General features: G+C 44.3%; 1 protein-coding gene across 4 annotated transcripts in view; it reads right to left on the bottom strand.

Moving 5' to 3' along the window:
- The window catches only part of IRF2 (interferon regulatory factor 2), a 103,903-nt gene that overhangs the window by 54,242 nt on the left and 24,700 nt on the right, over positions 1-24,961 (bottom strand). Inside the window, exon 1 of one of the 4 annotated variants that reach the window (XM_055567429.1) lies at positions 19,844-21,134. The exons of the other annotated variants lie outside the window; for them this stretch is intronic. The gene's annotated coding sequence lies outside the window, so the exon portion shown is untranslated. Of the gene's footprint in view, positions 1-19,843; positions 21,135-24,961 lie in introns of those variants that run through there. 4 annotated transcript variants of the gene reach the window in all.

Here is a 24,961-nt window from a genome sequence, read left to right as displayed (position 1 = left end):
TGTAGCCAAAAGAGAACAGAAGGTCTCCACCCAGGGAGGAAGCCTTAAACATCCACGTCACAGGTCACATCTGTGCAGATGTGCGCTCCCCCACAAGAGGGTCCACCTCCGCCCGCCACGCTCCGCATCCCTGCTTGGTCTCCCAAGAATGTCCACTCTCGGGGCCCACTCCTTCCCAGACACAGCTCCCAACCACTTCACTGCAGACAGGTCTCACTGCCTCCCTCTTCTTGTTTGCTCACGTGGCAAAAATTCAGGACTGGGCTGAATAGTTGCTGTTTAGTCGCTAAGTCATGTCAGACTCTTTTGAGACTCCATGGACTACAGCCTGCCAGGCTCCTCTGTCCCTGAGATTCTCCAGGCAAGAATACTGGAGTGGGTTGCCGTTTCTTCCTCCAGGGGAACTTCCTGACCCAGGGATCGAACTCACGTCTCCTGCTTGGCAGGCAGATTCTTTACCACTGAGCCTTCTAGGAAGCCCCTGGCCGAATGGTACCCAGTCATCATCATAATAATACCATTATAGATTTATGGTTTATCACTTCACCAGAGCTTTCAAACAGTCTCTGTCTTTTTTGTTGTTCCTTCTCCATCAGTGTTTCTCATTCTCCATGGGAGCACTTTCAGATTTTTCTACCCTCACTTCCACACTCATTGATCCCAGCAAATGATTTTGCCCCCCACCCCAGAAAGAAAAACAGAGGGCACCACTCTTCTTTCTGAATGTCTGACTCCCTTCCCTCTTCAGACTGCTCTGTGACCTCCTTTCTTCCTTCTTCAGACCAAGTGGGTGGTAATGTCACTCTGCAACAGAGAATGTGGAAGGTTTAAGAGGAGAAATACTTAGTGTGATCATCTCTGGGTCCATCCGTGATGCTGCCCGGGGCCTAGAGATGACCATTCTAGGCGAAGTAAGTCAGAGAGAGACAAATATCATACGATAGCACTAATGTGTGGGATCTAAAATGAAATGATACAAATGAACTTATTTACAAAACAGAAATAGACATACGGATGTAGAAAACAAACTTACAGTTACCAAAGGGGAAAAGGTCAGTTGCGGGGGTGGGGATAAATAGATTAGGAGTTTGGGCTTAACAGATACACATTACTGTATATAAAATAGATAAACAACGAGGATTTCCTATATAGCACAGGGAACTATACTCAGTATCTTGTAATAAGCTATAATAGAAAAGACTTAATATGTACATATCTATGTATATATAACTATGTGTATATGTATAGCTGAATCGCTATACAGTACACCTGAAAGTAACACAATATTGTAAATCAGCTATACTTCTACTTGAGAGAGAGAGAGAGAGAGAGGGGAAAAATACTGAGATTGGTTTCACGTCTATTGAATTTAAGGTATCTTTGGGATATCCCAAGAGATGCCAGATTAGATATGTGGGCAATTAGATATGTGACGCCAGAGCCCAGGAGAAGTCTTGCCTGGTAATAGTCAGGCAGCCCTTTAGAGATTGTTCAAATGCCATCTCCACAAAGCCCACACTGGCGAATTCAAAACTGCCCTTAAATCCATAATATGCACTGCCTCTATCATGTACCTATGCTGTCTTACAGTCTTCGCTGCATTTTGCCTTACTCCACTGAGACAAACTTCTGCTAACATTGCTATACATGTTAACATGTAGAACTATCTGAAACATCTAGCCTTGTACTTTGTACCCTGAAGGCAGCCAATAAATGTACACCAGCCCCCTCCAGCAGTAATGGACATGTTCTAAGTGGACAGGTCAGGGTCAGATCTCAGTCCTGTGACTTCCATGTGATGGTGACCCACATTTTTCATCTGTAAAACAAGTGGTACCAATGTCCTGGGGCTTCCCTGGTAGCGCAGAAGTAAAGAATTCTCCTGCAATGCAGGAGACATCCCTGGGTCAGAAAGATCCCCTGGAGAAGCAAACAGCAACCCACTCTAGTATTCTTGCCTGGGAAATCCTATGGACAGGAGAGCCTGACTGGCTATACTCCACGGGGTCACAAAGAGTCACTAAGGGACAAAAGCACCAGTATCCAAACAGTCTAACAAGGTAACCACTGGCTGTAAGTGGTTACTGAACACCTGGGATGTGCCTGGTGTGAAGGGAGAACCATTTGTTCCCAAAGACAAACACATAGTTTCAAGGCCAGCTGTAGTCTTTCCAAGTCACTGTGAGTGGCCCCGTGCCGGGAAAAAAACAAAGTGTCTGCAAGAGACAGCCCTGTGGGTTTCCTGCTAAGGCAGGTTATCCACCTGACACTGAGACACACTGTTACTCTCAATTTTCAGTCTGGTTGGTTTGAAAAGGCCTGACTCACCCTCTGCAAGCTGAACCATCTTTGGGGAGGCAGCCCTGCTGGTAAGCGCTGAGCTTCTGTGAATCATCCTTACCTTGGCCTAGACCTGTGAGCCCTTGAACACAGGGCTTGCCCTGAGTATCTCACGCCACGCGGCAGCAATCCCAACACTAGCTAACGAGGATTAAGTGTTTGGCAGGTTCTAAGCTGGTCAGGGGCATTATTTCACTTGATTCACAGCAACCTTAGAAGGCAGTTGCTACTAAAATGCCCATTTGATAGATGAAGCAACTGAGGCACGTAAGGTCAAGCAACTTGTCCACGCTCATAGAAGGTGGGAGAGCTCCGATTTAAACAGAAGAATAGCACTGACATGTATGAACCACTGTGTGTAAAGCCAGCGAGCTAGTAGGAAGCTGCTTACATAGCACAGGGAGCTCAGCTCGATGCTCTATGATGACCTAGAGGCCTGAGATGGGGAGTCGGGGGGTGAGTGGGAGGCTGGTTCAAGAAGAAAGGATATATGTACATATATAACTGATTCATGTTGTTTTTACAGCAGAAACTAACACAACATTGTAAAGCAATTACACTCCAATGGAAAAGTAAATTGAAAAATTAAAAATAAATAAAGAAACAGAAGGCGTCTTAGGCCCTCACTTAGCCTGTGGACTATGAGGCCAAACTGGGAACCACATAAAGAGGCATTGAGATCCCAGTGCCTCCCAGTTTGACCCAGCGCCCGCCCAGGGAGCCCTTGCTGGCCTGGAGCTCTGGTCAGGCTGCACTTCCTGACCTGATGAGTAGAAAGCATCGGAGCCTCATTACCCAGCTCCACCCTCTTCAAGTCACACTTCCTGCCCCCTTTAGTACCTTCCTGGCTGGTGGAAATCAGCAACAGGGACTGCTGCATATCCTGTTCAGCCCGGCTTTATTTTTGTAATTTGTAAGGAAAACAGCGTTTCCCCACTCCCATACTCCAAAATAAAAATATTTTTCCACTCTCCACCCCTTTACACCTCCATCCCTTCTTTAAGAAGCAACAGGAAAGAATCTTTTTATTTTTTTTCCAAACTTGAATCACTGGGTGTATTTTCCAGTGGTTTCATTTTAGTTTCTGCCTCTGCCGTAAAGCAGGGTCACCTGGCCTGAGCATGGGCCACCTGGGACCTGGAGAGGTCTGATGAAAGCAGGAAGGGAGGAAAGCGCGCCCTGCCCTGCCCTGCCGGTTACTGATTAACCCAGGGAACTATTTCCGGAAAGCAGACAAACCCCATAGAAGCCACTGCTCCACCATCTCAGAGTTGATTTCACAGGAACACTTTTGTAAGGTACCGAAAACCACGGAAGTGCTAGGCATTGTGGGTATTTGTCAATTTCCACAGCCATCAGCGTGCGTGAAGAGCAATCACTTGCCCATGAGGCCTTCTGCTTCCCCTTCACTTCTAGGTTCAGGACCTCTAAAGCGTGCCAACACCCCAGCCCACAAACTCCAAACAGCTTCAGTCTCTCAGCGCCCTGTGGGTCCTCCACACTCTACATACCAGCTCACCTCTCTCTGGGAATTCAGGGGCTGGTTTTAAATCTATCCTTCCAAAAGAGCTTCCCCTGACCAATGCAGATTCGACTATTACCACAAGGCTCATTTTGTTCTCGTTGATATGACAGCTCCTGATAAATATCTGGACACTAAAGATAAGCAATCTTGTCTGACTCAGCTAATACATTTGACTGGGAATGTCTGAACAAATACCTATGATCTCTGCCGGGCCTAGCGCTGTCCTTACTTATCAAGGATGGTGGCCAAGATGCAGGGCATTACCAGAGGAGGTCTGACTGCCACTTGGACCCTGGGACAGCATGGCAATCCCTGAGCAAGTTGGAGACCAGGGATGGCCCCACCACAACTGGGCAGGGCATTGAGGCTTCTTGGGAAAATGGCTGATTCCAGGGCTAAATCAGGGAAAGCTGAAAATGAGCTTGAACCATCTTGGAAGCCAGAAAGAAAGGAAATGATCAAAGGACACTGGGAGCACATCAAAAAAATATAGTAGCCAACTTGAAGGGGCTCCCACTGGCCAAATCTGAGACAACTGGAGCACTGAAATAATGATAAAATTGTGTTATACCCCATTGAATGAAATAGGGATCTACAAAAAACTTAATAGGAAGAAGAGAAAGCTTTTCTGCAAAGTACGGTGCCAACTAACAATTGTGGAAAGATGATGGAACTAGATTGCCGTTTGGCAGCAATCCAAGTAGTAATTACTCAGTCAAGACACAAGTTCAAACCAGTGGGTGAAAGGTTGATGAGAAAAGGACACTTATACAGTGTCAAAGTACCTCGCACAAAATATTCTGTATTACAAAGGGGAAAAAATAACTTTACAGTACAGAAGGCTGACAGATAATCTCCTTACTCAAATGATCGGATGCATATCACTAATAAAGGAACAAGTCAAAGACTTACGCCACCGGAGAAGAGGCAAAAAGAACAGAGCGTCATGTCCGAGATATTCTTGCAGAAAATGCATCTTCTGAATTTAATCGTGAGGAAACCGCCAACAAACTCACACTGACAGATGCTGGGTAAGATAATTGGCTTGCAGTCATCAAAAATCTCAAGTTCACGGATGCTTAGGAAAGATGGCAAAAGCACGACCCCCTGAACCTGGACAGGATTTTTCTTTTTTTGCTACGAGGGACATTATTGAGACAACTAGCAAATCTGAATGGGATCTGTGGGTTAGAAAGTTCTCGTGCCCATTTCATGAATCTGATGGTCACGTGGAGAGGTCATCCTTGTTTGCAGGATAGATACATTCAAGGATTCAGGAGTGCTGGGACTTCAGGTTGGCAAGTTTCTCTCCAGAGGTTGGGAAAATAGGAAAATTCTTTGTAAGTATTTTTGCAACTTTTAAGTCTGAAATTAGCTGCAAAGAAAAAGACTTGGCAAAAAAGAAGACAGCCAAACATGCCAGTGATTTACTGTCCAGAGTGGGAAGCAACAGCATTTCTGCAAATATAACAAACTGTAGCCAATTCCTCCTGAGGTGCTTAAACTAAATTGCTGGTAGTTTTTTCTTAATCCATGGGTACCATGACTGTATGAAGTATGTGCATCAATCACCTTATCTGTCCACCCATAAGGGGCTGCACAATCAAGCAACAACGATCTGAACAGGGAACCCTGAAGCTTCATTTTCTAGGGAAGACGGTACACACATTTTAAGTATAGGGTATGTGGGAAATGAACAGATGACCCCAAAAGCCAGCCTGCATATTTGAGAAGGCTCTCAGACTTCAGCATCCAAGAGTTATCTCCAGTCAAACATCTGAATTCATATTTAATTGAACTCATACTTGATTGAAGTTACTTAGGTTTGGGGCTTCCCTGGTGACTCAGACAGTAAAGAATCTGCTTGCAGTGAAAGAGACAGGGTTTGATCCCTGGGTCTGGAAGATTCCCTGCAGAAGGAAATGGCAACCCACTCCAGCATTCTTGCCTGGAGAATCCCATGGGCAGAAGAGTATGGGGGGCTACAGTCCATGGGGTTATAAAGAGTCGGACACAACTGAGCGACTAAACAGATGCTAGATTTAGATTTTAAAACATGAGGTTGGCTTCCAGGTGGACACTGCTTTACCTTGTAGGTGAAGTCAGCAGCAGAAGAAGGAAGTCAGAAGGCCAGGTCCCTGAGCCCCCCAGAGATGGCGGGTTTTGATGTCTTCAGGGAACCCCACACTGCAGGATTCTCTGGGGGGCATTTCAGGCCAGTCCCAGTTGTCAGCAGAGCCCCCAGAGCGGGCATTCCTGGCCGGCATAGTTTTGTCTTCTTTCATGACAAGAGTTCCTGATCCCAACAGCCAATTTCCTGCACTTGGCTCAAGAAAAGCCCACCATGAGTAAGGGGCTTTTTTTGTTGTTTTTTTTTTTTTGCTTTTTGTGTCTTATTTACAACTTTTCCTCAACGTGGAGAAAACGGAAGCCTGAAAAGCCTTCAGCTCTACTTGCTCTCTCTTAACTGATCATTTCAGTAACTGCTCTGGCCTGCAAGTAACAAGCACTGCACATAGTTACGGTTTCCCCAGGAGAATAACTACAACACTGTAAGAACAGAAAGTGAAACTAAGGAGTCAAGAACAATTCCTGCCTTCAGCGGAGCCCACACCAATCAAGTCCATTCTGATGGCTCCCCTGCACCTCTCAACCCCAGTCTGTTATCTGCCCGGCAACCAGAAGACTCTTGTAAAAGCATAAACATGATCTCCTTTAAAGCTCACCGTTGTCACCGGCTCTGGCTCCGGCTTCCCCTCCTGATGCTGGCCTACTCCCTGACCCTCGGGTCAGCAGGGCAACCCATGACCTCTGTACTTGCCATCCTCAAAGGCAACCCGCTGACTCACACGGCTCACGTCTTAGCTTCACAAGCATGTCCTGGGCAAGACTTCCTAGTCTCCCCAGGCCAGGCCAGACTCCAAACCTATCCGCCTCCCTAGTCAAGAATCTCCATGAGGTTCAAGAGCAAATGGCAAAGATTGATGCTGAGTTAATAAACTAGGACCTGACTGTGGATGTCAGGCAGGAAAGACAGTGAGAGGGGGAACAGAGAGGGGAGACAGCCTAGTAAAAGAAGGCTGGTACACAAACAATTACAGTGAAGAAAATACTGATCTACCCTTCAAAAAAAGGAAGGTATATATAAATGCAATGATTAATTTGTCTGAGAAAGCCCTGGGGTATATATTTTTACAGTTTAAAAATTATTTCTTACAAGCACTGCTTTCCATTATTTTAGGGTTTCAAGATATAATCTGGAATCATATTTATTTCAAAGTGGTATATATAGAAATTCATAAGAAACTTACTGAGGCCCATCACCACTGCCTTTTCCATTACCCAGAATGCACAGATGGTCAGTATGGTGACCATATTATTTGTGGTCCAAAATGGAACACTTCTGAGTATGAATGGGGCCTTACTAATAATTATACCTTGCCTCTAAACAGATGTAAAGAGAGACTATCCCTGGGGGAAAAAAAAAAAGCAGGATGAGGGGGTCTTCAGGTCATAGGAGATAACTGCTCTTTTATTCAAAATCCTTGGACCGTATATATTTTAGAATTCAGCAGCTTTGGGGTTGTAGAGAGATGATATGGTGCATATAACATATAAAGCATAACACCCCCAGCAATCTCTAGAGCAGAACCACTTAATCTAATACAGCAATATTTCTGCAGTAAAATAGGAACATTCACACTGATTGGGATTAGTAAAAGCTATAAATAGCTTCATGCCAGTTTGGGGCAGACTATACAGACAAATGAGTCATGATAAAAAACTTTCAGTTTTCAGAGCAAAGAAGGGATTTGGGGTCTGTAATTAATTTCAAGTTATTTCAATCCTTGCAATATATTATTGTTCCCATGTTATACAAGACAATCAGCATCTTCTTCCTTAAACTGTACTTACATTATAAACTAATCAGGCACGCACCATGCTTGAGTTAGTAACAGCACATTTTCAGTCCTGAAATGGAAAACTTCAATACAGATTGTTTTTGTATATTAAAAAGTGAGGGAATGCTTTTGCTGAATATTTTAAGATTTGACATCTGAGGTAGCCATTTAAAAATTATTATTGCCTTTACATTAGTTCCACCAAGCAATAGGTATACATTTTACTTTACCAATGTCATACATAAAATATTTATTTACAGTATAAGGTGAAAGTGTCAGTCGCTCAGTCATGTTGACTCTTTGCGACTCCATGGACAATAACCCAACAGGCTCCTCTGTCCACAGGATTTCCCAGACAAGAGTACTGGACTGGTTAACCATTCCCTGCTCCAGGGGAATCTTCCTAATCCAGGGATCAAACCCTCCTGCATCGCAGGCAGATTCTTTACCATCTGAGCCACCAGGGAAGCCCAAGAAAAGCTTTAAATAAGATTCAAAATTTCTTAAAAATTTCTTCCCTAAGGTTGCCTTACATTTGTAATGCCATCATTCCTTCTCCTACAACATTTTAAATATCCGATTTCAAAAATTAAAGTTATGACAGAATACTTCCAGGAGTATCAAGTTAAATCACGTTTATTTGTTGCTGTTTATCATAGTATATGCAGCATAAGAACTGCATCATCCATTGAGGAAGCACGTGAGTCATTCTCTACTTAATGTAAGCCCTACTGCTCTGCAGAAACCACTGCGTGAAAGAAAAAGACTCAAAGTGGCACAAATGCAAATTCACTCAAGGAACTGTCCGGAAACTTTACCCCCTTACACTTAAAATAATTTTGAATGAAAGGGCAGGTGTATCCTTGCCATGTGAGACGTCTAATCTACCTTTGAACTGTTTCGGTTCTATGGGACTTGGGTAGAGATTCAGTTCGGACATTCTTGCAACACACACTTCCTCCAGGCAGTGTGAAGAAAGAAAACACAGCAAGTCTGATGATGGCCGAGGTCAAGGAGCCCCAGAGACCTTCCTACCAAAAAGGCCACTGCACGCATGCCACCAATTATGTTTACATGCACTGAATTGAACTGTTTATAAATCAGTCAGCTCAGTCGTGTCCGACTCTTTGCAGCCCCATGGACTGCAAATACACGCGTTGAAAAATCTAACTTGTGACGCCTCTGGTGGTCCAATGCTTGGGATCCCCTTCCAATGCAGGGGCATGAGCTCAATCCCTAATGGGGAGGGTGGGGCTAAGATCCCACATGCCTCACGGCCAAAAAAACCAAAACAAAAAACAGAAGCAACGTTGTAACAAATTCAATAAAGACTTTAAAAATGGTCCACATGCCCCCCACAAAAATATCTTTTAAAAAAAAACAACGCAAACTTGCCTCCCAAAAAAATGCTCTCCTGATTCCTCAGCAGGTAAAGATGGTGGTAGAATGATGGGGGCAATAGCTATGATGTGCACCTAGTATTAAACTCTATGCTCTTTATACATTACCTCCCTCAACCCTCACAATAACCCTGTGAGGTAGGTAACACTATTATCACTGTTCCCATTTTCAGAAAAGGAAGCTGTGGCTTCAGTTCAATTCAGTTCAGTTGCTCAGTTGTGTCTGAAGAGAGTCTGCTGCAGCTATGAGAAGAGAGGTTTTAAATGGTCTCAACAAAATATGAATATATGCATATAGTTCTAATTTCCTTTAGTGCCAGTTCCTAACATAGCTGATTGAGAAAAGTATATATTTAATAATTATTTATGCTGCTTTGAGGAAAATCATGTCAGAGTCTCACATAAAATAATATAATAATATTAATATATTCAGTTCAGTCACTCAGTCGTGGCCGACTCTTTGCGACCCCATGAATCGCAGCACGCCAGGCCTCCCTGTCCATCACCAACTCCCAGAGTTCACTCAGACTCAACGTCCATCGAGTCGGTGATGCCATCCAGCCATCCCATCCTCTGTCATCCCCTTCTCCTCCTGCCCCCAATCCCTCCCAGCATCAGAGTCTTTTCCAATGAGTCAACTCTTTGCATGAGGTGGCCAAAGTACTGGAGTTTCAGCTTTAACATCATTCCTTCCAAAGAACACCCAGGGCTAATCTCCTTTAGAATGGACTGGTTGGATGTCCTTGCAGTCCAAGGGACTCTCAAGAGTCTTCTCCAACACCACAGTTCAAAAGCATCAATTCTTCAGCACTCAGCTTTCTTCACAGTCCAACTCTCACATCCATACATGACTACTGGAAAAACCATAGCTTTGACTAGACGGACCTTTGTTGGCAAAGTAATGTCTCTGCTTCTGAATATGCTATCTAGGTTGGTCATAACTTTCCTTCCAAGGAGTAAGCGTCTTTTAATTTCATGGCTGCAATCACCATTTGCAGTGATTTTGGAGCCCAAAAAAATGAAGTCTGGCTTAGTCCCTGGCAAAGCCGATCCTCCATCCCTGAGCTCCACTACTATGAGATTCCAGCATCCGAGACAGGCTTCAGACTTGCATGAACAGGATTCGTCTACACGTGCCCTCAAACGTATATGCTACATAACAACAGGTATGTTTCCCGAGCTTTTCATGAACACCATGCTAGTTCTGACAGTTGTTCTTTGTGTCAGGAACATTTCAGGAACACAAGCATTTAAGTCCCGCAGGCCTACAGACCCAGAAAGAAAACAGAGCCAAGTCGTGGTAGCATTTCCTTACTTTGTTTTGTTGGGTCTCCTGTTCTGAGAAAGGAGCAACTAAGAATACAAATCACCCACAAACAAGGATGGAACAGGAAGACAGTGAGCTGTCTGGGGCTTTTCCTAAAAGAGGAACAAATCTTTTGACCTTATATGACCCCAGGCCTGCACTGGTGAAAATAATTGGAGGGTATGTGTGTGTATGACTGGTCTCACCAGGCCTGGTAGCCAAGGGTTTAAAAGCTGAAGTCCCCAAACAAAACTGCAAAACCTTCATACCTCTGTTTGACAATGTCCCCCTAGGAGATGCTAGCAACCCCCAGAGGCCACTGCAAACAGTCATCCCTGATGGGCAGGGCGTGGGTCCTCCCAACACCTCCACGAGGAACGAGATAGCAGGAAGAAGGGTGTATAGGGGGGTAAGATTCTAACACTGTCTCTTGCCTGTCTTTGCCTACAGCCAGCCGAACACGGAGCAAGGAACAGCTGAGGAAAGGGGATGGATCCCCAAAGACCTTTCTCGGAGAACACTTTCTGAAGGGTACCCTTTGGGAAAGAGTGTAAAGACCAAAGGTTTCACCTCAGGAAAACCGTTTTGCAACTCTCTTATCTGATGCAGCAAGAATGATGTTTAAAAAAGAGCTCCCTGGAGGTTCAAGAGGAAGGGAACATCTGTGTACCTATGGCTGATTCATGTTGCTATATGGCAGAAACCAACACAAGATTGTAAAGCAATTATCCTCCAATTAAAAATAAATTTAAATTTTTAAAAAACTTAGGGCAAAAAAGAAGAGCTCCCATCGCACCCAGGAACTCGTAGAAGGAAGGAGGAGTGTATCATCAGAGCATCCCTTGGCTAATTTCCTCACAAGAGCTGCCACATGAGTAACACAGCAGAAAAGGCCACGAGGTGAACTCAAGCCTGGTCTGAAAGCTATCTCTATTGCTTATTAGCTGTGTGACCTTGGGCAGGTTAGCAACCCTATTTGTTCCCACAGGCCTTTGCAAGGATTAGACAAGGAACCCTATAAAATACCTAGAATTGTGCTTTACATCTCGCATGTGCTATAGGTTGGAGTACAAACAGATACAAATTTTCCAGACAGTTAGCTTGACCATGGTATCAGACATTTTAAAGGATATCCTTTGACCCAGCCATGACCCAGCCAAGTGTTTTCAAGGCAATTTAACCATGTGTGAAACGTGTTTTCTAAAACGTCAAAAACAAAACAAAAACAAAACACACAAGGAATGATCTAAAGCTGTTACATAGACAAATGCAATATTCTTTCTTCTTAAAAAAATGGAGAAAAAGCTGTGTGAAGTTGCACAGATAAATTACTTTCCAGGTATATCTAAATTATAGAAACCTAAGAGCATTAAAAAAAAAAAATCCATCACCTTTTAAAAAAGTATCTTCTAGAAGAATTCACAGAAGGCAGTAAGGACCTAGAAGGGCAGACTGACTTTTAAAAAAGACTTCATAGATCTAAAGTCATGCTGCGACCACTGTGTGTGTTTGGCCCCAGACCCATGTACCTAGGCAGCATCAGATTCTGCAATTCAGCAAAGCAAGAACCACGGACAGATTTCAAAGCATATGGACTCAGGCTCGTACTGCATGTTCAAACCTTCTTTCCATATGGACAATGGGAAAAGAAGCGACCCTATTTTTCCCTTAATCAGCATGTCCTCTAAGCACTGCTTCTGCAGTAAGGCAAAGCCTGAAAGCCGTGACTTCTCCTTTTGGGAGTTAAGTGGGGAGTCCATTTCAGACTGTCCCTCTTCGCATGAATAGGTGGGTGTCTCTGGAGCCATCCAGTTAAGCCAGCAGTCCAAAAGCCCGGAAAAGATGTCTCTCAGTACCCCGAGAAAGCACAGGAGAAGTTAAACAAGATGGTGCATGTGAGAAAACTCTGGACCACAGAGTGGATCGTTGAGATACACACAGTAGCTTGGGAAGGAAGAACACGGCAGGAAATGAGCAGGACCTAAATTCTCCAAGCTCTTTACATCACCCAAGTCACTGCCTACCTGCCACCGCCATAGGATTCTCTGTGACCTACGGATGGTGGGTGTTTTGTCCCACTAGGAACACAAACAAGGGGACGTGGAAAAAGGGGGATGGCGATGCTTTCATTACTTCAGTTAGAAAAGTCGAGTAAGAGGGATTCAGAATACTGGAACCTTCCAAGAAAACCTGTTTGCTTAAAATGACAAAATTGTTTGCTGCCATCTGATTTCAAATCCATTTACTGGCCGATGATGTTGACACGAGTTTGAGTAAGCTTCCGGAGTTGGTGATGGACAGAGAAGCCTGGTGTGCTGCAGTCCATGGGGTTGCAAAGAGTCAGGCACGACTGAGCGACTGAACTGAACTGATGGTGAAAACTGATGCTTCTCCAAAGACACGTGCCTGAAAATAATTTGCTCCGAAAAAGGCTGGGATTGAAGGGCACTATCTTTTCCCCTCATTCCACATCCACAGGGTCTCTGACAGCTTCCTTCTTGCTGTGGCTTTTCCTTCAGGGATTTCCTTTGAGCTTGTCCCTTCAGCCAGTAAACTCTCAATAAAGGTTATTACTGATGCTTCTTCTTTTACTCCTCCTCCTCTCCCCCTTCTTCCTTCTTCCCCTTCTTCTTCTCTCTTTTATTATAATTATTATATTTATTATTAATGGGGCTTCCCTGGTGCTCAGTCAGTAAAGAATCTGCCTGCAGTGCAAGAGACCCAGGTTCAAACCCTGGGTCGGGAAGATCCCCTGGAGGAGGGCACGGCAACCCTCTACAGTATTCTTGCCTGGAGAATCCCATGGACAGAGGAGCCTGTTGGGCAACAATCCATGGGGTCAGAGTCCGACACGATTTAGCAACTAAACCACCACACGTGTATTGTATAACATTACAGAGCCATTCAATTCAGCTCTTTTTGCTCAAATCCGGTTGAGATCCAACACACAAACTATGACTTTCCACAGTAATGATTCTATTCATGGATGTTTCAATGTTTCTAAAACATTAAAAAGAAACCACCACACTACAATGATCTAAATCTGTTACATATACTAATGTAATATTCTTTCTTGTCAAAAAAAAATGAGAAACTGTGTGAAGTTGCATAGATAAGTTACTTTCCAGATATATCTAAATTATGAAAATCTAAGTGCATTAAAAAAAAAAATCACTGATGAATTCCAACTGGAAATGAGAGTCAGCACTGCTAACCGCCCCCAAATACATTAAGACCTGACTAAAGACCACATCTTTCCTTTCCAAGCTGCAGAAATGTCTTCAAATATTTTTCAAAGCTACTTACTGCCACTAACCAAGTCCCAAACAGTACCTGGAAATTGAATTTGGCATCCACTGTATTGTCACATGTCCCCCTCTCCATCAGCCCTTCTCAGGACCACACTGGCTTCCCTCCCCTCCCTGGCTTCAGCAGAAGGTGCTGGAGACAGCACAGGTCTGGTGTCAAGCACGCCTGATGGGAATCTCACCACTTACACCCTGTCACCTCTCCAAATCTTAGTTTCTTCATCTGTAAACAGAGATCTTAATAGCAACTCGGCAGAGCTGCTATGAGGAAGAAACAAATAAAGAGTAGCTTCTATTAGGAGGAAAAGTATGAGATGAGTGCCTTGGTCTCCCCTAAAACATCCCCCAAGAAATTCTGAAGAGCAGAGCCAGCACCCCACCTGATAGCAAAGTGGACACCCCAGAATTCCTCCCAAGGAGCAGGAGGGTCCCCAGGGTCCGTGTTTTGGAATGTGAGCACCCTCTGCACGTTGCACAGTGCTGGCCAGATGCCTCTTTCCAAATGTCTGATCACCTGGCTCGAAACTCTGCAGTGGCTGCACAATGACCAGTGAATAAAATCTGGACTCACCGGAACTCAGCCCCATCCCACCTTTCTGACTTCTTACCCGACTCATCCCTCCTACCATCTACACTCCACTGAAATTCACAGCTTCATGTACTTGAAAACAGGCACAGCTCTGGGTGAAGTCTTTGCGAGCAGGAATTGTCTCTTACTCATCTTCCCTAAAGATCAGGTACGGTCCTTGGCACATGAATCATCATGTAGTAATTACAGATTGATAAGACAGTGGATGAACCCCTCCTGGAAAACCCACTGGGGCTGGGGATGGGGAGGAGAAAGCAGATGACATGAAATACATGTTGTGATGATGGAACTACAATATGAACAAGTAACAGATAAGTGGGAGGGGGCAGGGAAGATTGCTAAAGCATGCAACCCCAAAAAAGAAAACTTGTACTATTTTCATGCCATTTTTTGCAGGTGAACCAAGTTAAATATGTTAGCAAACTTCTGAGTTACAGTTATTTAACATTTCATTCAAAACATAGAATCTTATGAACAGCTCTGTGGGGAATACAAAGCCAATCAGGACATGATCTTTGTCCTCAAAAAGGTTACATTAGAACGACAGAGGCAAGAACAGAAAACACCCAGCTCTAAAACTAGGCTTCCTAGAGAAACAAATCAAAGATGCCAAAGCTTCCCAGGATGAGCCTGAAGTTATAATACGCTCCTCCAGGCTTGAACTCATCAACACAACTGGTTCTTGGTTTCTTCTCTGCAGTGGACTCACCCTGGTCATTTCATCAACCTGACAATCATAGGACCCTGAGCTTTTCAGAAGGCATTTTGTGGGAGTTTTACTAGATTACGTCAAAGCTCAGAAGAGAGGGCTTCAAAGAAGAGGGGGCATCTGAAGTGGGAATCTCAGGCCTCAGGCGGAAAGGAAGGAAAAAACTTCCATACAAAGGGAGCACAGCAACAAAGGAAAGGACGGAAGCAGCTTACTGGCATGTTTGAACCATTAGTAATTCGGAGAAGCTATGCCCCAGGAAAAATGGGCGGATATGGGAGAGAAACAGCCGGAAGGCTCCCTGAGGCTGGCTGGCTAACAGAGGGACCTTTGTCCTTGCACCTTAACAAGGGTCCCTGCTGACTGGTGAGGGGAGACACCCTCACACACCCCGGGGCACACGCACATGTGGCTGAGGCACACGCACACGTGGCTGAGGTGTCTCCCACCTGCTGTCGGGGCCTCGCTCCTCATTAGAAAACACCCGTGGGCTCTGAGGTCCCACAGAGGAGTCTGTCTGGACAGGAAATGACAAATGGGAGAACTAGGTCAATCATTCCGAGTTAATTCATCCAAAGTTTTTTGAGTGCTGGGCATACACAAGTTGTTCTGCTGAGCCCTCCCACGACGGTCCTCCCAAATTTATAATCAGCTCAACACGGCAGTTGTTGATAATAAACCTGGAGCGTGATCTATTGAAATACAACACAGAAGTATCTTGGGCCTTTGAATAAGACCTTCAAACGTAAGCAAAGAGCCCAGCACATATCCAATAAATGCTATCACTGCGGCCGTTAACCAGTTACGGCCTCTGTCCTGTCACCTGGTTATGCTGGCGGGGAGGGACGGGGGTCGCGTGCAGATGGGAAGAAGTCCCACCGGGTGCACCCAGACCCACGGCTTCCTCCAGGCTTCCTCCAAACTGAGGCTTGCCCCTAAGGTTCCATGAGCCAGCCCTTCCAGGCTCTTCCATCGCGTCACTCGGATAACATGGCCAAGCGCACTGCGGATACGATGCCAACTGCAAGTCCCGCTGCTGAGATGAAGCCAGATCCAGTCACTCTTGGAACCGCTGGGACGCCTCACCCTAAACACTTCTGCTGTGCCAAGTTCTGGCTTGGGGGCACCTGGGCCATCATCTTGGTTCTCTAACTTGAGTTTCTCGTCTGTTTTAACAGCAGCAGTCTCTATCACCCCCTCACTTAAGTATTGTGAACCTAGTCATCATAACTTCTCTCTCACTAAAAGCCAAATCAAAACAAACAGAAGAAGATACAAAAAATATTTTTGTACCTTTGCATCACTTCCTCTTAGAAACGTACAAAAACATCTCCTAGACAGGCCTGGTTATTATCAAAACCAGAGTCTGGTCCTTCCTGCAGTGCCCGTGTCTCTATGAATGAAATGCATGCATCATTCTTAAACCTTCTTCTATCTTAAGCAAGGGAGGCTCACAGCTCTGACTTCCAACTGCTAAAGTCACCACCTATATCATCTAAAATGTAAGAGGTGGAGAGATGTTCCAAATCCCCAATAACCCTTCTCCCCAAAAATTTGCTCTACACTCAGAATAAAGCTTTTCCTTGCTAGTAAACACAGGAACACATGCACTGAAGAAAGTATTCGTGCCTACCAGGAATGATCCTTGACACTCCCTTGACCCGTCTGCTCCCATCAGACAAGAGAACTCTCCATCCACCAAGAGTGGAAGGAATTTCCAACCCTTCATGGTTTTGTTCTTACTGCTCTTTCAACCAAAGATGCCCTGAGCCCCCACAGGAAACTGGCTGAACCTGCCCTGTTCCTACAGTTGGTGGAAATGCATAGTGAAGCTCATTGCCCTGGTCAGATACAGCCCCTGCCAATTCCTTCTCATAGCCTTTGCTGTGGTGCTTCCATTAAGCACATCATTTATTCTTTTTGCTCCTACAGATGGTTATTTCCCTGCCTGTCTCTCTAACTAAACGATACGCTCCGTGAGAAGCTGGAATTGTCAATTTTGCATCTCTACACCAGCAGTCCAGAAACGTCTGTTGAAGGAATTAACTCTTTTGAAAGTTGTATTTAAAATATTTGTCTGCAGGAAGGAGCCTTCAACCTAACTTCAACATCATATTTGTTTTCCTAGCTACTTGAGGCTAGTTTTACAGACGTTTTTAAAAGTCTGGGCCCCAAGCCTGAAGGGAATACAGATTTTTGCAGCTATCTATCTGCTTCCCAATTATTTACAATTCACTCTGAGTTATAATCCATATACGATCTTGTCAGGCTACATTATTCAATAAAGACCAAATTCTCAAAAGGATTGAGTGAAGCAGAAAATTCGAGCAGAACACAAAAGTAAACCAACAATAAATTTGCTACTGTAAAGTTGACATTTCACTGAGTTTGTCGTCTACTATAGCTCTTACTAAGGACAAATACATGGTTTCTCATTCTGTCGATTATTCACAATAAATACACAAATGCTTTCATTCATTTTTCCCAGCAGACCTGTTATAACAGCACTATTTTGCTTCATCTGCTCAAATGGTAGTTATCAAACCACTGTTGAGAGTATTATGTATAAATCTGCATGCCCCCGAATGTTATTCTGAGGCTGCTTTTACTCAGTTTTATCCAAAATACCTCAAAAGTACTGAACCCTAGGGTCTTTTTATGAGCCCCAAGTATTGAAGGTACTTATATGAATCAGAGATGACCATATGAGTAGCTGATACAATTAATCCACTACCATATTCAAGCATTATGTTTTTTCTCTTACCAGAACTTTAGGATTCAAAATGTAACAGAAAAAAATTAACTCTTTACTACTGAGTTCAACAAAATGTACTAAGGACTTAATCCGGCCACGTGACCCTGGGCAGGCTGCTTGATTTCTCCAGCTGTAAACATGAAGTACTCTTAGTTGATTCCCCATTTCAGAGTCCACTCTGATATACTTCATTCAGTATAATTTAATTCTTCAATAGGTGCTTTATCAGCTCTACAACATCTCAAAATTTTTCAAATTCTGAAAATTTTTCACTGGTTTTATACTACATGTTATATACATAATGTAACAAGGGAGAATCGTTTGTGTTTTCAGACCATACTAGTATTTCAGACCATATCTTTTTGAGTTTTCAGACCAGACTTTGGAACCCATAAAATAATGACTTAATCCTACAACTCAACAACAACAAAAAGCAACCAGTTCAAAAACAGGCAAAGGACTGGAAGAAACATTTCTCTAAAGAGGATATACAAATGGCCAAGAAGCACGTGGGAAAATCCTCAACATCACCAGCCATTAGGGAAATGCAAATCAAAACCACAGAGACCATCAAACACCAATTAGGATGGCTATTACCAAAAAAATTCAAGGGAAGAAATTCTGGCTAAGATATGGAGAAACTGAAACCCTTGGGCATTACTGATGGGAATCTAAAGTGGTACAGGTGATATGGCAAACTTCTCAAACTTCTCAAAAAGTTAAACCTAGAATGACTGGACTCAAAAAGTTAAACCTAGAATGACCCACTGGACTGTAAGAATTGAAAGCAGGGACTCAAACAGATACTTCTTATAGCAGAGTTCACACCGGCATGACTCAACAACAGCCAGTGGTAATGACAACCCCGAGGGCCCGTCGAGAGATGAATGGATCAACAAAGTGTGGGAATATTATTCAGTCTTTAAAAGGAAGGACATTCTAACACATGCTCCAATGTTGGATGAACATGAAAAACATCCTGCTGAGTGACGTAAGCCGGGCACAAAAGGACAGATATTGTCTGATGCCACCTATATGAAGTACCTAGAGACGGCAAGGAGAAGGGTGGCTGTCCATGCAGAGGGAGGTGGGTTTTTATTTAATGGGTACAGAGTTTCTGTTTGAGATGATGAAAGAAGGTTCTAGGGAAGGACAGTGCTGATAGTTGCAAACACTGTAAATGAATTTTATGCCCTTGGACTGTATACTTAAAGATGATTATAATAGGAAATTTTGTGTTATGTAACTTTTACCATAGTAAAAAAAAAAAAAACAATGACCAGACATGCATTCATGAACTCACTGCTTGCTGTCACTGTTTCCATGAGCACTGTTGTGGACAACAGTCATACTTTACTTCCAGGTAACCTGAAGGTAATCTACTGACCACATATACACATGCACAAAAAAGGATGGATTTTCAAAATTAAATTGGATGTCATCTCAAGCCATGTGAGGTATGTGAGGAGCGAGGTTCTCCTGGCACAAACCTCCAGGGAGGGATTCCGAGCCGTGTTTCAGCAGCAGCACGGCCAGTTCCAGTCTGCCCTCAGAGGGGAGGGGAAGTAGAAAGCGGAGATAACCATCATCAAGGCTCAGACACTTCATGGCAAAGGACACCAGATGATGGCGGGAGAAGCAAGGTGCCAAACCCAGGGAGGGAAAACGGTAGAGAAGCAGCCAGAACGATGAAACAAGACCTTGTTCTATGCCTGTGATAAGCTTTACTAAGAATCTGTCCCTTAGAAAATAAAACATACGTAGCTGGCCCCAAAACGTGCCGCGTCCACACTGTGGTCTCCCGGACAACCTGAGACTGTGCCGGGTGGCCCATGGAGGATGCAGACACCGCAAGTCGCTTCTTTAACCTGAGGTCTCGGCCACCCAGACCAAGGCTCCTCACTGCAGGGAACACACACCATCTGCCTGGCTCACTCAGTTCCAAGCTGAAGACTTCTCTACCTTTCTACACCTTCTCCCCACCCATGGAGTCAGCACTGAGTACACACCTGTAGACTAAACGGCAACTGGATGAATGATCAAAATTGTCCACTCCTTCGATTCAGGGTCCAGACCGACCCCATTGCCCAGACTGCAACCCGAATCGCACCTTGACTTTGAGAGAAAAAAAAAAGACGATGCATTCAAAGCACCTGTAAAAGAGGCAAATAAATAAACCCTCTCCTATAATATTTTAAACTCACCCTGACTTCCTGAATCACCAGGAGAGCCACACCCCAAAGGGGAAATAGTTCACCCACATTCCCTTCTGGGACCTTTGGACTTCGCTTCTATAACGGACAGAAGAAAGGGGTGCCATCCACATCGGTCCTCAGGGCCACCGAGAGCACCCCACGAACCCAGGGCATCCCCTGGGGCCACCAGCTTCTCACCTCATTTCTCTGTCCCCTCATCCCTGAGGACCTTGACATTCCAAGTCAGCTCAACAGTGCACACGAGTGAAGTTTTCCCATATGAACAAAATCCCAACATCCCCCCAAAGAGTCAATCAAGATTTACCTTCAGGATTATGATTTTAAAGTGAGATTATACTTTCCTGTTCTTCTGTCAGTTGCAAATCCCCAAACCTACTAGAATTCACTTAAAACTAATCTACAGTGTTTTCATTGGAAGAAAGCAATCAAGAAAGCTCTGACCCGCTGAGCAGCTGGGAATTTCTTTGCTGAAGGTTTGGTTTAGTCTTTATTTTTCTAGCTGCTGGCCCTGCTAACATGATTCAGTGAAGGTCGTATTTAATCTCACAGAGAAAAGCTACCTAAGCAGTTCTTAGGTAAGGCTTCAGGAAAAATAAATTTCCTGGGCTCTGTGGCTATGTCTGTTGCTTCTCCCCAACAATTACAGTCAGAGCGGACAAATGAAAGCAACTGTAAAGATACCAGGGCTTGACTTCAAAAGAACTTCCCTGCCTCTAAGTTATGGGCTGAAAGTTTGTTAATAACAAAGTTATTATTAATAACTAACCCACCAAGAAAGTAGCAGCTCCCAAATGTATACCTCTGGTTTCTCAGCAACTAGAGCTTATTTACATGTACCGGAAGGTATTACTATCAGCATTGGAACATAAATGTCAAAGGAACCGAGTGATAAGATTTCTGTAAAGGCCTCGGTCCAAAGGAGAAAACCAGACCATTTTTTCCACCTTCTGGATATTGAACTCCTTAATACAAAGTGATAACTGCTAACACAAAGTGACAAATCCCAGGGTTTCCGTGCTCCATACATACACCACTAGGTTTGTAACACAAGAGAGATCCGGCCCATCCATCTTGAGCTGGAATCCAGGCTTCGGAGTTAACCTTCGCTCTTGGGCTGAAAATCAAATCAACAAATATTTACCCAGTGCTTACTGCATATCAAGCACGGGTGGGGAATGCAAGGAAATACGACACAATCCCAGGTCTCAGAAAACCTGGTCGGGGAGGTGTTGCAAACGGGAAAATCCAGGGAATCGACACTTTTCACAGCACTTCAAAAGGGTGGGAAATAGTCAAGGTGTTTGGGACTATGGCCAAAGGAATGGCACCCATGGTGTGTTGCTTCTGAAGAGATTCAGAGCATCTTATTATTTTAAGCTGATGAGAGGGGGTAGGGTTGGCGGGGGACCCACAGGGAGACGCAGTTATAACCAAATGAGTACTCTAACTCTGCTTGTATTTTTCCTGGTTCTTTTAGATTGAGTCGCTGTATTACGTTTCCCTATATTTCTCTTCACAACTTGCTTCATTTCCTAGTCCTACACCGTCCAATATGGTAGCCACCAGCCATATGGCCGCTGCCCGCTGCCCGCTTGAAACGTGACCAGACTGAATTAAGATGTACTGAAGGTATAAAAGATACAGTGGATTTTGCAGAGTCAGCATGAAAAAAAAGTAAGTAAATGATCTCATTAATAGTTTTATGTTAATTACATGTTGAAAGGATAATATTCTGGACACACTGGACTACATAAAAGAGCATTAAAATTAACTTCACCTGCTTCTTTTGGGGCTTCCCAGGTGGATCAGTGATAAAGAACCTGCCTGAAAATGCAGAAGATGCAGGAGACACGGGTTTAATCCTTGGATTGGGACGATCCCCTGGAGGAGGAAATGACAACCCACTCCAGTATTATTGCTGGGAAAATTCCATGGCCAGAGAAGCCTGGTGGGCTGTAGTTCATGGGGTCCCAAAGAGTCGGATATGACTGAGTGTCTGAGCATGCGCTTCTTTTTACTTTTCTAATGTGGCTGCTAGAACATTAAAAATTACACATGTGGCTCACATTCTATTTGTATTGGACAGTGTTGTCATAATCAATATTCTTTTTTCTCAGCTGTGCTTTGGCATTCTGCCTCTAAACTCCTAATGGTTACACCCAACCCCAGTTTCATAACACATCCAGAAAAACCTCTCCCATGTCTACAAAGGAATCAAAACTATTCTAAAAATTTTTTCCAGACACAAATTCCAGATTTGGAGGCTTCTTCAGTTATGGAAAGTCCGAAAGTCTCAACCACACTCCGATTGAGACAGAGTCTCAATCCCATTTAGAGTCTCCCCATGGAGAATCCCATGGGGATGTGTCAAGTTTGCTATGTGGGGAAAATAAAACCTCCAGGATCTCAGGGCTCCTGTGAAACAGCCAAGCCACCTGTGATACAGGAACCAACAAGGTACAAAGACAGTGTATATAAGACAGGGCAGGTTGCATTCACTTCCCCTCAAAACGTTTTATTCTTCACCTACCACAGGAATTGGCTCTGGAGCCATTTGTCTAAACTAACTGCTCTGCTCCAGAAGGATAATCAAACTTCTCTAATCTTCTTCTCAAGAGGGCCAAATGGTTACAGCCTTGACTAGGTTCCTGGGTGAAGTTTGCGGGGTCTCAGGAGGCCCTACCTCTCTAAGCATGTACATTTCAAAAGGGGCAAAGCCATGACCTCACAGATACCTGTAGTTGGTAAGAGCCTTACGTTCCAAAAGGTGAGGATGTTTACTCAGAAGAGGAAAGGTGCAAAGGGATCAATCCCTGGGTCAGGAAGTTTCCGTGCAATAGGAAACGGCAACCCCCTCCAGTTATCCTTGCCTGGGAAATCCCATGGACAGGGAAGCCTGGCAGGCTACAATCCATGGGGTCGCAAAGAGTCAGACATGACTGAGTGACTGAGCATGCACACAATCTCTCTCTCTACCCACCCGCCTCCCCCCCACCCCGGACCATTGGCAGCGGAGAGGGATGGTCGTTCTGATGTCATCTATGGAAGGTAATCCACACCCAGGTTCCATCCGTTTTCAATGGTATCACTTCAAGGTCTAGGTATGGGAGGCCAACACTGTAGCATCTCTCTGGCTGCTGACCTGGTTGTAAAGATCAAGAAAGAACTCTCGCCTCCTACCCCCGTCAGGTGCTTCTGTCACATACACAGAAGACGTATCTGTGAAGCGGGTAACATCTCAGACCCTCCACAGTTGCTGATAAAACAATGCGTCCCAACCTCCCAAAGGAACCATCAATCTCGGTATCTTGAAGCCTTAAGAGCTGAATCAGGACAAGGGCATATCTAGGCACTCACTGGCTGGGAAAGCTCTGATTCTAGAGCCTGGCTCGGTACATCAAGGCAGAGAGGGGCTGGGAATGGCCAAGCTCATGAACAACACCCTCCTTAGCAACATCCGATTTACTTGTCCTCATCCACATTTACCAGAGGTGAGGTTTGAGGGGACACTTCAGAGTCGTCTTGAGTATATTTTTCTGGTTCTAAGAGTAATTGTGTTGTTGTATTAAATTTGGGGGAGAAAGCCAAACATCCATAAGCACACCATCCAAATGTTTCCTTCCAGTTTTTTTTTAATGATGTATATACACACACGTTTTAAAAATAAAATTAAGGTCACAGTCGAAAATCCTCTTTTTCTCCATTCAACATACACCCCAAATACCTTCCCATCATTAAATGCAAAAGCATGAATTTTATCAGCTATCTGTACTCAGGGCCTGGTGCACTGTAACGCATTTAAATGTACTCCTATTGTTGGGGATTTAGGGTGTTTCCGAGTTCTCACTACAACAGAAGCGAACAGTAAACATCCCTGTACGTAAATCTTTGTTCTGCTTCTGGTTACTTCACATCTGTAGGTTCCTAGAAGTGGGATTACTGGAACAGAGAGTTCAACATTTTTAAGACATTAAGTGTACACCGCCTAACTGTATTCCAGAAAGTTTATTTCAAAGTACAGTACCCCAGCTACAGTACCAAGTGCTTAGTTTCCAAACTACAGTGACCGCAGTACCAGCAATGGTATCATAGCTCAGTCTTAACCCTGTGCCGATTCTCTTTCCTGGACTCCCTACTTAGCTCCTACAACCTGGCAAAAATAAAAGAGCAGCAAGGAAGACGAGCATGGGGGAGGGGACAGCTTAAGGGCTATGAGAGTATTGCTGATCCATTTCATCACCATGCATCTTCTTCGAGGCGGCTGTGGTTGCCTCTAAAGGTAACTGAGTTTGAGTCTTTAGGCCTCAGGTCAGGCCACCAATTCCTCCATCCTCTCTGGCTCCAATACCACCTCTGACGTGGTTTCAACCATGCCCAAAGGGTGACCACTCAGAGCCTCCTGTTTACTTGTCTAAAGTTGGCCGTGCCTAGTAATTTGATCCCCCAGAAAAAAAAAAAAAAAGGCCAATCTCCAAAGTTAGAAGTGGAGGGTCCTCTAGCATTTCAACTTGTTCTGCATTTACTATCAATTAACTACCAGCTTGTCTCTTTACTTGCAAAACGTCTCAATGACATTTGTGGCAGACACAAAGTCTACCTGTCTGACTCCCTTTTCACTCTCTCTCACTCAGCAATTCAAGAGGCAATATTCTACTCCACACCTTCGACTCTTTTCTCATCACCTCATTCCCTCAACTGTCACGTTCCCCACTCACACTCTACCACCCCCCACACCCACTGACACCCTCATCAGGTGCCAGGACGCTCTCCTCCACCACTGTCCTTGTTCTCATCACCTTCAATCATTTTAGGGTAAGGAGCACAGGAAAAGCTCTTCAAAAGTAACACGTTAGATATGACTTGAAACATGTATGTAGCTTCTCCTCACTCAAAACATCAACCTCATGTCAG

The sequence above is a fragment of the Bubalus kerabau genome, chromosome 2, assembly GCF_029407905.1.
Source record: "Bubalus kerabau isolate K-KA32 ecotype Philippines breed swamp buffalo chromosome 2, PCC_UOA_SB_1v2, whole genome shotgun sequence".
NCBI classification, from domain to species: Eukaryota; Metazoa; Chordata; class Mammalia; order Artiodactyla; family Bovidae; genus Bubalus; species Bubalus kerabau.
Note: the sequence above shows the minus strand (reverse complement) of the source record. Positions and strands in the feature narration are given on the sequence as shown.